Source organism: Schistocerca americana, chromosome 6 (assembly GCF_021461395.2).
Source record: "Schistocerca americana isolate TAMUIC-IGC-003095 chromosome 6, iqSchAmer2.1, whole genome shotgun sequence".
Lineage (NCBI taxonomy): Eukaryota > Metazoa > Arthropoda > Insecta > Orthoptera > Acrididae > Schistocerca > Schistocerca americana.
This window is the reverse complement of record NC_060124.1, coordinates 523,601,830-523,616,108: the sequence shown is the minus strand read 5'-3', so window position 1 is coordinate 523,616,108 and position 14,279 is coordinate 523,601,830.

The following is a 14,279-nucleotide window of genomic DNA, read 5'->3' as shown; positions in this document are numbered from 1 at the left end:
CATCACACAACACCCAGTCATCACGAGGCAGAGAAAAAACCCAGACCCGCCGGTAATCGAACCCGGGTACCCGTGCGTGGGAAGCGAGAACGCTACCGCACGACCACGAGCTGCGGACGGCATATGCGGGGTCAACACAATGATAACATAAGTGGCACTCATGTGACGCGCGAGTTGGATAAAATTCCAAAAAAAGAACTTTTCTGACAGTTTCACGTGGTTATGTGAACATTCTTTGCGTTTTAATTCAAGTGGGTGACACTATGATGAACACCTGAGGCAATAAAACAACTATCTTAACGCTTCTCTTTTCGTTAACTCAGGCCCTGGCGGGGTAATTATTATGACGGCGCAAGTCTGGAAATTTTAGTTCAAAAAACGTCGAATACGTCACTGAGCATACCACACATGATGGGAATAGGAAGGAAGCAAAACGATGATTCCTCACGCTGTACGTTGACTTGCAAATAACAGCTGTACTGGTTCGCTGTTTATCATAACCTCGTGTCTCGTAAGCATTCCTATTAATGTTATTTAATGTATTCGACTTTCTTCTTTTCGCTATAGAGAGAAAGGAAATTACTGGTATGAAGCGCTTTGGGATTTTCTTTTCCATTACGTGAATTAACTAAACTACCCTTTAAGTCTATCGTCCAGAACTAAACTTTTTTTGTTTCCGTATTTAGTACGTACCAAATATTTAATTATGACTTCTTAATGTGTAGATTTCTGTCGCACCAACATAAAATTTACTGTGGAAGTAGAAAACGACAAAAACTTACAGTTTTTAGATGTGCTGGTCACAAGGGATGGTGAAAATCTGGGACACAGCGCATATCGAAAAACAACGCACACGGACCGATGCCTGCACAAACTGTCAAACGACCACACGAGCCAGAAAAGAAGCATGATTAAAACGCAAGAAACGCGAACAGGATGAATATGTGAGCCGCAGCACCTTAGACGCGAAATGCAACACCTGGAAAGTGTTCTGAGGCGCAATGGGTACTCCACAAATTATATTAGAAGTGTAACAGAGCCAAACACTCAGCGAAGTGCCTGCCATACATTCCCCGAGAGACGGACAGAATCGGCCGTATATTGCACAAACACGGCGTAAAGACGATTTTCAAGCCGACAAGGAAGATCAAAGAGTGTCTTAGATCGGCAAAGGAGAAAAGAGACCTACTTCCAATGACGGGAATATACCGTATGACATGCACATGAGAAAAAGTATATGTCGGAATGACTGCACGATCAATCAACACCAGAATCAAAGAACATAAGGGACTTTGCAGATTGGGGGAGGAGGAGAAATCATCCGTTGCAGAACACGCACTGAGTGAGACCGACCACGTAATAAAATTCGGCGACACGGAAGTCCTTGCTGTAGAGAAGCACTATCACACCTGCTTGTTCAGGAAAGCTATTGAAATACAAAAACACGGGAATAGCTTCAACAGCCGCGCGGGATTTGCCGAGTGGTCTGGGGCGCTACAGTCATGGACTGTGCGGCTGGTCCCTGTGGAGCTTCGAGTCCTCCCTCGGGCATGTCTGTGTGTGTTCGTCCTTTTTAGGTTAAGTAATGTGTAAGCTTAGGGACTGATGACCTTAGCAGTTAAGTCCCATAAGATTTCACACACACACGCATTAGCTTCAACAAGAAAGAAGAAAGCTTTAAGGTAAATGGATCCTGGCTTCCCGTGCTGCAGCGAACGACCGTCGCAGGTAGCAAGAGGAGAACCGCACAGGAAATGACCGCGGAGAAGCCCTCGGACGTTGGCGCGCCAGGTAGCCTACATATAGGCTGCGGCCGCGAGCTCGGCTCCAGTTCACCACCAACAATGGAGGGTGAAGCGTTGACAATGCCAGCCACTCGTGCTGGCGAAACGTCAATAGAATCATCAGACGAACGTCGGTCGAAAAATCCGAGACAGAAGCCAAAAGGCACTTTGTCAACAAGTGGCCACGAATGCGTTACAATTTTGAGTTTTATCTTGTTCACCACGTACAAAGTCATCGTCATGTTATTAATCTACTGGATTTCTTAATGTGATTCTTGCGATGTTCCGACAGTTTTAAATCTATTTTGTAGCCATCGGTGTTCCGCTGGTTTGATACTGTCCTTCATCACTTCCTGTCTGGCGCTAATTTTTGTCATCTGTACTGCACTGCACTACTCGTAGTCAAGATTGCTGTCGACAGCGTCTGAACACTGCAAGGGAGAATTTCCGGAATGAGTAGTTCACCCAGCAGCGGAGTATGCACCGACATGAAACATCGAGAATGAAATTTTCACTCTGCAGCGGAGTGTGCGCTGATATGAAATTTCCTGGCAGATTTAAACTGTGTGCCGGATGAACACACGAAATGAGGGATTTTGCCTTTCGCGAGCAAGTGCTCTACCGACTGAGCTACCCAAGCACGATTCACGACGCGTCCTCGCAGGTTTCATTCTGGCAGTACCTTGTCTCCTACCTTCCAAACTTCACAGAAACTGTCCTGCGAACATCGCGGAACCAGCACTCCTTGAAGAAAGGATATTGCGGGGGCCATTGCTTAGCCACAGCCTGGATCATGTTTCCAGAAAGAAATTGTCACTCTGCAGCATAGTGTGCGCTGGCAGATTAAAACTGTGCGCCGGACCGAGACTCGAACTCGAATCTTAGTGCGGCCACAGTTTTAATCTGCCAAGAGGTGAAACTTTTTGGCAGATCAAAAATGTGTGCCGGACTGGTACTCAAACCCGGGACCTTTGTCTTTCGAGAGCAAGTGCTCTACTGACTGAGCTGCCAAAGGGCGACTCACGACCCGCAGATAATAATAATAATGTCATGTGACTAGGGCCTCCCGTCGGGTAGACCGTTCGCCGGGTGCCAGTCTTCCGATATGACGCCATTTTGGCGACTTGCGTGTCGATGGGGATGAAATGATGATGATTAGGACAACACAAGACCCAGTCCCTGAGCGGAGAAAATCTCCGACCCAACCGGGAATCGAACCCGGGCCCTTAAAATTGACATTCTATGGCGCTGACCACTCAGCTACCGGGGACGGACGAAGTATTGGCAGAGGTGAAGCGTGAGCACGATTCAAGACTAATAGATAAGGTACTGGCGGAAGTGATCCTGTGAGGACGGATCGTGAGTCGCATTTGGGTAGCTCAGTCAGTAGACCAGATGCCCACGAAAGGCAAAGGTCCTGTGTTGGAGTCTCGGTCTGACAGTTTCAGTAGGCCAGGAAGTTTCACCACAAGGGAGAATCTCCGTATTGCTACAAAGCGCACTGTAATTACCTCATATCTGGGGCAGCCATACAAAAACAAGTAAGGGACTCCCTGGTAACGTGATATGTCACCCCGCACAAGTGGTCAGAGACGTAGCAGCGTATCCTCTCAAGCGTACACTGCGTTAATGGCGCAAGGAAAAGATCTGCGTTTGGGGTAGTACTTCAACCGCGAATCAAGGACTGCTGATGAATAGCGTCGAATTGTGTTCGTCAAGGAATCACGGTTCTACACTACCCTAGATGGCCATCGTTGGCGAGTGTGGCAGCGAGGGAGATCCCGTTAATCCAGTGTTTTGGAAAGGCGCAGCTACGTTATTCTGCTATTATGATGGAAAAACTAGTAGAAGTCGACGTCGGTGAAGATCAGATAGGATTCCGTAGAAATATGGGAACACGTGAGGCAATACTGACCCTACGACTTATCTTAGAAGCTAGGTTAAGGAAAGACAAACCTACGTTTCTAGCATTTGTAGACTTAGAGAAAGCTTTTGACAATGTTGACTGGAATACTCTCTTTCAAATTCTGAAGTTGGCAGGGGTAAAATACAGGGAGCGAAAGGCTATTTACAATTTGTACAGAAACCAGATGGCAGTTATAAGAGTCGAGGGACACGAAAGGGAAGTAGTGGTTGGGAAGGGATTGAGACAGGGTCTTAGCCTCTCCCCGATGTTGTTCAATCTGTATATTGAGCAAGCAGTGAAGGAAACAAAACAAAATTCGGAGTAGGTGTTAAAATCCATGGGGAAGAAATAAAAACTTTGAGGTTCGCCGATGACATTGTAATTCTGTCAGAGACAGCAAAGGACTTGGGGAAGAGCAGTTGAACGGAATGGACAGTGTCTTGAAAGGAGGATATAAGATGAACATCAACAAAAGCAAAACGAGGCTAATGGAATGTAGTCGAATTAAGTCGGGTGATGCTGAGGGAATTAGATTAGGAAATGAGACACTTAAAGTAGTAAAGGAGTTTTGCTATTTGGGGAGCAAAATAACTGATGATGGTCGAAGTAGAGAGGATATAAAATGTAGACTGGCAATGGCAAGGAAAGCGTTTGTGAAGAAGAGAGATTTGTTAAAATCGAGTATAGATTTAAGTGCCAGGAAGTCGTTTCTGAAAATATTTTTATGGATTGTAGCCATGTATGGAAGTGAAACATGGACGATAAATAGTGTGGACAAGAAGAGAATAGAAGCTTTCGAAATGTGGTGCTACAGCAGAATGCTGAAATTAGATAGGTAGATCACATAACTAATGAGGAGGTATTGAATAGGATTGGGGAGAAGAGGAGTTTGCGGCACAACTTGACTAGAAGAAGGGATCGGTTGGTAGGACATGTTCTTAGGCATCAAGGGATCACCAATTTAGCGTGGAGGGTAAAAATCGTAGAGGGAGACCAAGAGATGAATACACTAAGCAGATTCAGAAGGATGTAGGTTGCAGTAGTTACTGGGAGATGAAGAAGCTCGCACAGGATAGAGTAGCATGGAGAGCTGCATCAAACCAGTCTCAGGACTGAAGACCACAACAACAACATGATGGGGAGACCCAGAGGATGTGACCTCAGGTCGCAGGCGGTAGCGATTGTGGGAACTCTGGCGACAAAGTGGTACATAGTGTGTCCTCATGTGTTTAAATGATGCTGTAGTATCGTTGTTACGGTGTAAAGTCAAGCGCTGGCACGCCAATCGGGAACGGTAGAGAGGGCTGTGACAAGACGTCAGCCAACTGGACGCTGACCAACCCCTCTCCAGGACGATAACGCGATAGCAGCGGCCCCTATGGGAGGAGAACATAAGTGCCGCGCCCGACTTGTCGTGGCCCGGTTCAGGGGAAGCTTTAAGATAGACAGAAGCATCAGCTCTATTACTTCGATTGTATTAGGAATGTACATATGTATTGAAGAACAATGGTTATTTTATGTGTAAAATATTCTCGGTTTTCTCGCCGTGTCAATTCGAATGAAATCGTCGAGCTTTTAATGAACATCTCCGCCATCGTCGTCAGGAGTTCACTGGCTGCCGAGGCTGCTACGGTTTCTCGGTTATATAGGAATGCTGACATTATCATCAGCCAATCAAATGGACTCACTATGGAGCGTCCGCCTAAGTCGACCCGGGCAGTTGGCGGAGCTATTGCCCGTGGCAGCATCGGTGACGTCAGGCGCAGCCAGGGGCAGGCGCCACGTTTGAAACTGCCGCTCCCGCGTTGCGCGTCTGTCTTCGCTTTCTTTCGATGTCCAACGCCCGCCGCCATGCCCTGCTGAGCGTGTACCCCTGGTCTCTGTTAAAATTGTTGTTTAAATGAATCTCGGACGCTTCCTTTGTAACAGATTCTCAATATATAGAAGCATGAGCGAACACTTCTGTATTTTCGAACTGTATTTTATGTCCGTTTTTTAGGCAATGCTCCGTTAAGGCCGATTTGTCAAGCTCCCTTTGTTTTATATGGCGCTTGTTCTCAGTACATCGCTCCGCCACCGTGTGAATTATTTGTCCGATATACATTCTGCCACATTCACAGGGTACACCACACACTCCGGACACTCGAAGACGTCATCTTTAACAGGGCGCAACATATCTCGTATCTTAGGGGCGGGCCGGAACACTGGTCTTAGCCCATCTTTCTGCAGCAGACGACCTTACATCCTGTTAGTTGATCCACAGTAAGGCCGGAATGCAGTCCGTTTGGCCTCTTCTACTGATTCACCAGGTGTCTTTCGTCGGCGGACCTTGAGAGCGTTTGCGATGTCTCTTTTGCTGTATCCATTTTCCCCGAAAACACGTTTTAAGTTCTGCAGTTCAGACTGTCGGTGGTCGTCGTCAGAGATAATCTTGGCTCTATGAACCAACGTGTTCAGGACCGCTTTCATGTGTACAGGGTGGTTGAAACTATTGGCGTTCAAGTACCGATCAGTGTGTGTTGGTCTCCGGTACACTGAATGACCAAGCTGGCCTCCTGCCTTTCGCTCAACCAAAACATCCAAGAATGGTAGCTTGCCGTGCTTCACCATCTCGACAGTAAATTTAATATTGGGATTGACACCATTCGTGTGATCGACGAACTGCTGTAGTCTATCATCACCATGAGGCCATATCAGGAATGTGTCATCAACGTATCGTAGAAAGCAAGATGGCCGTAATGTCGTAGTTTGCAGAGCTTGCTCCTCAAAGTGTGCCATGAAGATATTAGCGATTCCTGGAGACAGTGGTGATCCCATGGCTGTGCCGTCCGTCATCTCATGATATTCATCGCAGTACGCAAAAAGAAAGTTGTCGTTAGGACGTGACGGAACAACTTAATGAGTCCAGATGGAAGATGTTGGCCCAAAGGACCAACGTATCTTGTATTGGCACCCTCGTAAAAAGTGACAAAGCGTCCAAGCTAACCATTAGGCGCAGAATAGAATGGCGTATTGGAATCCCGAATAAAACAAACCCTCTTTCAGAATGAAAGATGTGTTGCAATGCTTAATGAGAGCCCCTCGATTATATGGGAAGGTAACGGAAAAGAGAGAGATAGAGTCTAGCTCACGCTTTCTGAATCATCCGCCACGATGCTCTCAAGCTCACGTTACAGTTCCAAGCCCCTGAGAGAAAATCTCTCTTAATTACATACATGAGTCGTTTTTCTCGAAAGAAGCCCCATTCGCTGCCGGTAACACGTTTTGAAGCAGCTCTCTGGCAACTCTGTCTTTACTCGAGACCAGTTCTTGTGTCCCTGGAGCCCATCGTCGAAATTCCAGATCCCGCAGGGAGCATTAATTATTAAATGCGCTCTTTTCTTTGCCAGCCGCCTAGCGGCGCGGCGCGTTACCTTTGAGACCGGGCCCAGCGTTCCAGCACTGGCGGCGGCAGCGGCGTGAAAGACGCCTTTGTCTCGCGCCTTTCGATGGCCGATGGTAATTTCGCAAAGTGGGGGAGCAGCCTGCTGCTTCTTGCGCCCTCCTTGCCGGGGACAATCTGCGCAGCCAGCGTGCGCCTCGTCAGATGCAGCGCCCGTAGGAGGCGAGGCGAAGTGGCAAAGTCACTGTGCAGTGCGCTCCTGGCACAGCACATCCGGCCAACAATGCAAGCGAGCCTTCCAGATGCGTCAACACTGCTATGGGTGAAGGCGTATATTCGACATCCCGACTTTTGTTTATTATAGGTTCCTATTGCGTTTTGTTCAGAAATTCTGTAGCAACCACTAATATATACCGGGTGTTACAAAAAGGTACGGACAAACTTTCACGAAACATTCCTCACACACAAATAAAGAAAAGATGTTATGTGGACATGTGTCCAGAAACGCTTAATTTCCATGTTAGAGATCATTTTAGTTTCGTCAATATGTACTGTACTTCCTCGATTCACCACCAGTCGGCCCAATTGAAGGAAGGTAATGTTGACTTCGGTACTTGTGTTGACATGCGACTCATTGCTCTACAGTACTAGCATCAAGCACATCAGTACGTAGCATCAACAGGTTAGTGTTCATCACGAACGTGGTTTTACATTCAGTGCAATGTTTACAAATGCGGAGTTGGCAGATGCCCATTTGATTTATGGATTAGCACGGGGCAATAGCCGTGGCGCGGTACGTTTTTATCGAGAAAGATTTCCAGAACGAAGGTGTCTCGACAGGAAGACGTTCGAAGCAATTGATCGGCGTCTTAGGGAGCACGGAACATTCCAGCCTATAACTCGCGACTGGGGAAGACCTAGAACGACTAGGACACCTGCAATGGACGAGGCAACTCTTCGTGCATTTGACGATAACCCTAATGTCAGCGTCAGAGAAGTTGCTGCTGTACAAGGTAACGTTGACCACGTCACTGCATGGAGAGTGCTACGGGAGAACCAGTTTTTTCCGTACCATGTACAGCGTGTGCAGGCACTATCAGCAGCTGATTGGCCTCCACGGGTACAGTTCGGCGAATGGTTCATCCAACAATGTGTCAATCCTCATTTCAGTGGAAATGTTCTCTTTACAGATGAGGCATCATTCCAACGTGATCAAATTGTAAATTTTCACAATCAACATGTGTGGGCTGACGTGAATCCGCACGCAATTGTGCAATCACGTCATCAACACAGATTTTCTGTGAACGTTTGGGCAGGCATTGTTGGTGATGTCTTGATTGGCCCCATGTTCTTCCACCTACGCTCAATGGAGCACGTTATCATGATTTCATACGGGATACTCTACCTGTGCTGCTAGAACATGTGCCTTTACAAGTACGACACAACATGTGGTTCATGCACGATGGAGCTGCTGCACATTTCAGTAGAAGTGTTCGTAAGCTTCTCAACAACAGATTCGGCGACCGATGGATTGGTAGAGGCGGACCAATTCCATGGCCTCCACGCTCTCCTGACCTCAACCCTCTTGACTTTCATTTATGGGGGCATTCGAAATCTCTTATCTACGCAACCCCGGTACCAAATGTAGAGACTCTTCGTGCTCGTATTGTGGACGGCTGTGATACAATACGCCATTCTCCAGGGCTGCATCAGCGCATCAGGGATTCCATGTGACGGAGGGTAGATGCATGTATCCTCGCTAACGGAGGACATTTTCAACATTTCCTGTAACAAAGTGTTTGACTTCACGCTGGTACGTTCTGTTGCTGTGTGTTTCCATTCCATGATTAATGTGATTTGAAGAGAAGTAATAAAATGAGCTCTAACATGGAAAGTAAGCGTTTCCGGACACATGTCCACGTAACATATTTTCTTTCTTTTTGTGTGAGGAATGTTTCCTGAAGGTTGGCCGTACCTTTTTGTAACACCCTGTATAATAACCACCAATAATAGGCACTGGCGCCCCGGTAGGAAATGCACGAGCAGCAAGACGACGGTATACAGAAATGTTTCCAAACAGAAGAGTATCGAACCATCAGTTTTTCACAGCTGTGGGCATGCGTTTGAAGGAATAAGGCATTCGTGGGTGCCATGGTTAAGTCAGCTTCAGCTGGACGGAGCGGGCGATAAGGACATCAAAAATGGTATATGAAATGCTGACCATAAATACCCATTGTTTAAGAGCCACTGCAGGGCTCCTCAATCAACTGTATGGCGCTAGCTTCGGAGACGGCAGTTCTAACCATTTCACTTTCATAAGGTACAGGAGCTGACACCTGTGGACTACCCTTGACATCAGTGACTACTTGTGGTGTGCGTACTGCAAGACCTTCAGTACACACACCACCAGATTATTTGACTTGTCGCTCTAGCGAAGTAGGCGAGTGTCAGCAATATGTCTCGTGGTCTTATCGTGGCGCGTTTGTCTTCTGCCGTTAGGTCAGACGATAGAAATGAAACTTGCACGCTTAGAGTAGCAGATTGACGGTGACCAACTTTAAACAGAACTTGATTAATTTTCACACACATTTATTAAAATAATAACAAGCATAAAAATTACTTAACTTGGTTCTGGATGCTATTTACAATTGACAATCTGAAGTTCCTTTGTTATTGGTACGTTAATCTTATTCTCACATATATATCTGATACTTGACAAAAGTGTCTATACATTTATCTTCATGGCTATATACAGGAATATGGTAATCTTCTTAGGCGCAGACTGAATCTTGACTATAGACTGGTACAGACAAATGTAGAACTCGTACAGACTGGTGCAGACAAATGCAGACTGACTAATCGGAGGTCTGTACACTCGTTATAATACCTCGCGCGTTTATGTATCACTGCGCGAGTGTGATCCGCGAGGAGAAAAGGTTCTACGTTAGCAGCAATCTCATTGGCTGCGTTACATATTAATACGCGGATCGGTGGAAGCAGAATTTGGTCCGTCCCTATGGCAGCGCTATCTCGTAGTGCGGAGACGGACGAGCGCTGCGCCTGCGCTCTTGTGCTTAGCGGGGCGCGCTCTAGTGGGAAAGTTGTGTACGCGCTCACTACGCGGAACTATGTACACAAAACTGCTGAAGACCATGCTGCTGATCAAATGTTCGATCTTCAGGTACCATTCACAAATGAGAGCCTCTTTACCCTACAGCGTATCGTGAAGGCTTATAATATGCATGTGTAGGGGTATGAGAATCCTCGCATATCTACAGTATGATCGTATCACCATAGTTTTGCAATGAACGTGTGGTGTGGTATAGTAGACAATCAGTTGTTCAGACTGCAGATAATTCCACATCGCCTGAGTGGCAGGGTGTATCGACAGCTTTGGGAACATGATCTGCTTCATGTTGTCCAACCAGATACATGAACTAACTTACAGATTATGCACGACGATGCCCCTACACATTTGACTCAGGTACCATGAGAGTATCTCAATATTGTATTCACAATTGCATGTATATCTGCACATTTAGATGTATATGTCCTGCAGGATTAGTTGCGTGATCCTCCAGATCTTTAGATGTTAACCCTCTGGAGTTCTACCTTTGGGGCCGTCTCAGAGAGCTTGTGTATGCTGTTGCAATTGAGAATGTTGCACAACCACAGCGGTGAACTGAAAAAGGCTGTGCAACTGTGCAGAATGAGATGAAAGCAGCCTGCAACATTCTGAGAGCGGTATGACGTCGAGCACATTGCTAACTATGTCTACATGGACATTATTTATATATGTATGTATATATGTTTACAGTGTGTAACAGATAAAAGTGCAGATATTTTTGTTGGTAACTGAGTACAGTGAACTCAACAACATTATATTGTTATTTACATCTTTTGAAGAATAATAATTATAGCTATTACAAGTTGTATGTCTTTAAATTGGTTGGTACTTCCATGTACATGTGACAAGAGCAAGCGATTAATGCTTATTTTTCCCTGAGCAAGCTTTCAGATGCTGAAGTGTGGACATACGGACGCGAGATGCCTAGTCTACACTGACAGGCATAATCCACTTAGCGGTGCAGTTACAATCATTCAGAAGACACTAGGTCGTAAAGTTTGTAACATGTTTGTGGGACTTTTCGATGCAGCAAACTACTGGACAACTGTCAGCATTTGTCAAAACTGGATGTTTTAACAGTTGCTGCCAGTTGCCCAAGGAGCACTCATGCCCGTAATAATCGTTAAGAGGCCAGTTAAAAGTGCTGCTGTATTTTGTAACACGAAGGTTACTCGATTGAAGGAGACCTGAAGACGACGTAGTGTATCGTCGGAACTGGTAGCCTAAAAATTAAACATCAATAACGGCGATTAGTATTATTTTATTGGGAGTTTGCAATGTGTTACACAACACTTTGAACGTGACGAAGGTCGCTGCCTGCTGTGTATCTCGATTGCCCACATACATTCAAGAAGCATGTCGAACCGAGGCAGCAACGGAAATGCTGCAGCGGCGTCTGGTCTCTTCTGTAGCTGTCTAACAAATATGGATGATATCTCTCTGTATCGCTGTGAAGCCGAAGTAAAAGGGGCAAAGGAAGCAGCGGAACAAGGTGGAAGACGCAGCAGTTATCGGGTGATTTTGGGACTGCCAAGGTGTAATGCTAACAGATTAGGAAATTAGAGGATAAATGACGGTAGAGCATAGCTAAGTATTTCTAAGGCTCCTATCCAGTCTAGTGTATGTAGAAGAAAGCAAAGGCAAATTAGAGGTTTTAAATTTCGCGTTTAAGAAACCGTTCACACAGGAGAATCGCACAAACATACTGCCGTCGACCATCGTACAGACTCCCTTAAGAGGACATAGTAATAGGCATCCTCGGTGTAGGGAAACAAGTGAAAGAGTTGAAAGCAAGTAAGTCGCCTGCACTGATGGAATTCCCAGTTCGGCTTCGTGAAAAGAACACCTCCATTGGCGCCTTATTTAGTTTGCATTTATCACACATCTACCCAGCACAAAGTCCCAAGTGACTGGAAAAAAAAGCACAGTTGGCTCCTGTATGTAAGGAGGGTAAAAGAAAGGACCCGCAAAATCACAGACCAATATCGTTAACATCGGTTTGTTGCAGAATCCTGGAACATATCCTTAGTTCGAATACAATAAATTTCCTTCAGAGAAGAAAGCATCAGTCCACAAATTAGGCACGGTTTTAGAAAGCATAAATTTGCCCATTTCTGTCATGACATCCTGCGAAACATGGATGAAGGGGAATAGGTGCATTCCGTATTCCTACTTTTCCGTAAAGTATTTAATGCGGTACCACACTGCCTTCTATTAACGAAGGTACAGGCATACGGAATAAGTTACCAGATATGTGAGTGGCTCGAGGACTTCTTAAGCGACCGAACCCAGTATGCTGTCGATGGCGAAAGTTCAGCAGAGACAAGGGGCTCATCAGGAGTCCCCAGGGAAGTGTGATAAGACCGCTGTTTTTTTCTCTATGCATAAATGATCTCGCGGACACGCTAAGGAGCAATCTGCGGGTGCTTGCTGATAACGCTATGGTGTATGGGAAAGTGTCGCAGGAGTGACTGTAGGAGTATGCAAGATATTTGCAAAAAATTTCTAGCTATGGCAGCTAACTGTGAATACAGTAAATGTAAGATAATACAGATCATCAGGAAAACAAACCCATAATATTCTAGTACAGCATTAGTAGTGTCATGTCTGAGACAGTCAAGCCGTTTAAATATGTGGGAGTAACGTTGCAGAAAAATATGAAATGCAGTGAGCATGTAGGGATTGTGGTAGGGAAGATGAATGCTCGACTTTGGAATCTTGGGAGAATTTTAGGAAACTTCACCTGTGAAGGAGACCACATATAGCGCACTAGTGCAACCCATTTCTGAGTACTGTTAGAGTATTTGGCATCCTCACTAGGTCGGATCGAAGGAAGACATCGAAGCAATTTAGACACGGGCTGGTAGAGTCGATACCGGTAGGTTCTAACAACACTTAGGTGTTACGGAGATGCTTCGGGAGCTCAAATCGGAATCATTGGAGGGAAGGTGACTTCCTTTCGAGGAGTAACATTGAGGAAATTTAGAGGACCGGCACTTGAGGCTGACTGCAAAACGATTGTACTGCCACCAACTTACATATCGCTTAAGGATCACATTGGAGTGATTTGGGCTTTACGGAGGCATACAGACTGTCGTCTTTCCCTCCTCTATTTGCGAGTGGAACAGGAAAGAACTGATCAGTGGTCGTACAAGATACCCTCCATCACGCACCATACGGTGGCTTGCGATGTATGTATCTAGATACAGATGTGAATGTAGGTCACGGGCTTCCGTCAGGACAAACCGGGCAGGTAGCTGTCTCCTCGATAGGATTCCAGCTCATTCAGCGCAGGACTCAGCCATGCAAGCTGTTTCTGTGGACCATCTTGTTGCCTCACTCCCGCCTCTTCGTCATGTGGTAATCACTGACATCTTCCACTTTTCACATATGGAAAAAAATACGTGGCATGGCAAGTATTTCCAGAACTAGGACAAAGCTTTTTCGGAGGCACATTTTCTAAACGTCGAATATGCAGACTACTACCCGCGATCGTCTCCGCCAAGTCATCCGTGACAGCAAAAATCCTGTCGCTTTTGAGCGTAAATGTGAAGAGGAAGGGTAACATTGTCACCAAGTTTTATATATATAGTTTCAGGTTTTCATGGCTGCACATGAGCTTGTCAGCAGGTAACTTTTGAAATAACAGATTGAAGAAATAAAATAAGACTGGGCGTATCCACATATTTGGCAGTGTATTTTTACAGAGTAAAATACACCGGAGCTTGAAAAAACAAAATTCATTCATGTTATAAAAGCACTCGTATGTACGCAGGCGCGCTGAAGAATAATGACTTCAAAATTTTTGTTCTAATCTCATTATCGGTTGAGCTACTATAGTTCACGCATATTACGTGGTCGACTTCCCTGCTTATGCAAGTTGCAACCTCTCCGAATTGTAGCCTGTAACATGGATGTATGTAGTGTAACTACGTCGTTGCATGAGAAACAACGTGCTGCAGTAGAGTTTCTGACTGCAGAAAATGTGCCTCAAATTGAAATCCATAGAAGAATGAAAGCTGTATAATGTAATGATTTTATCGACATGTGATGTTGCGTGATGACGTTGCGATGTAACGT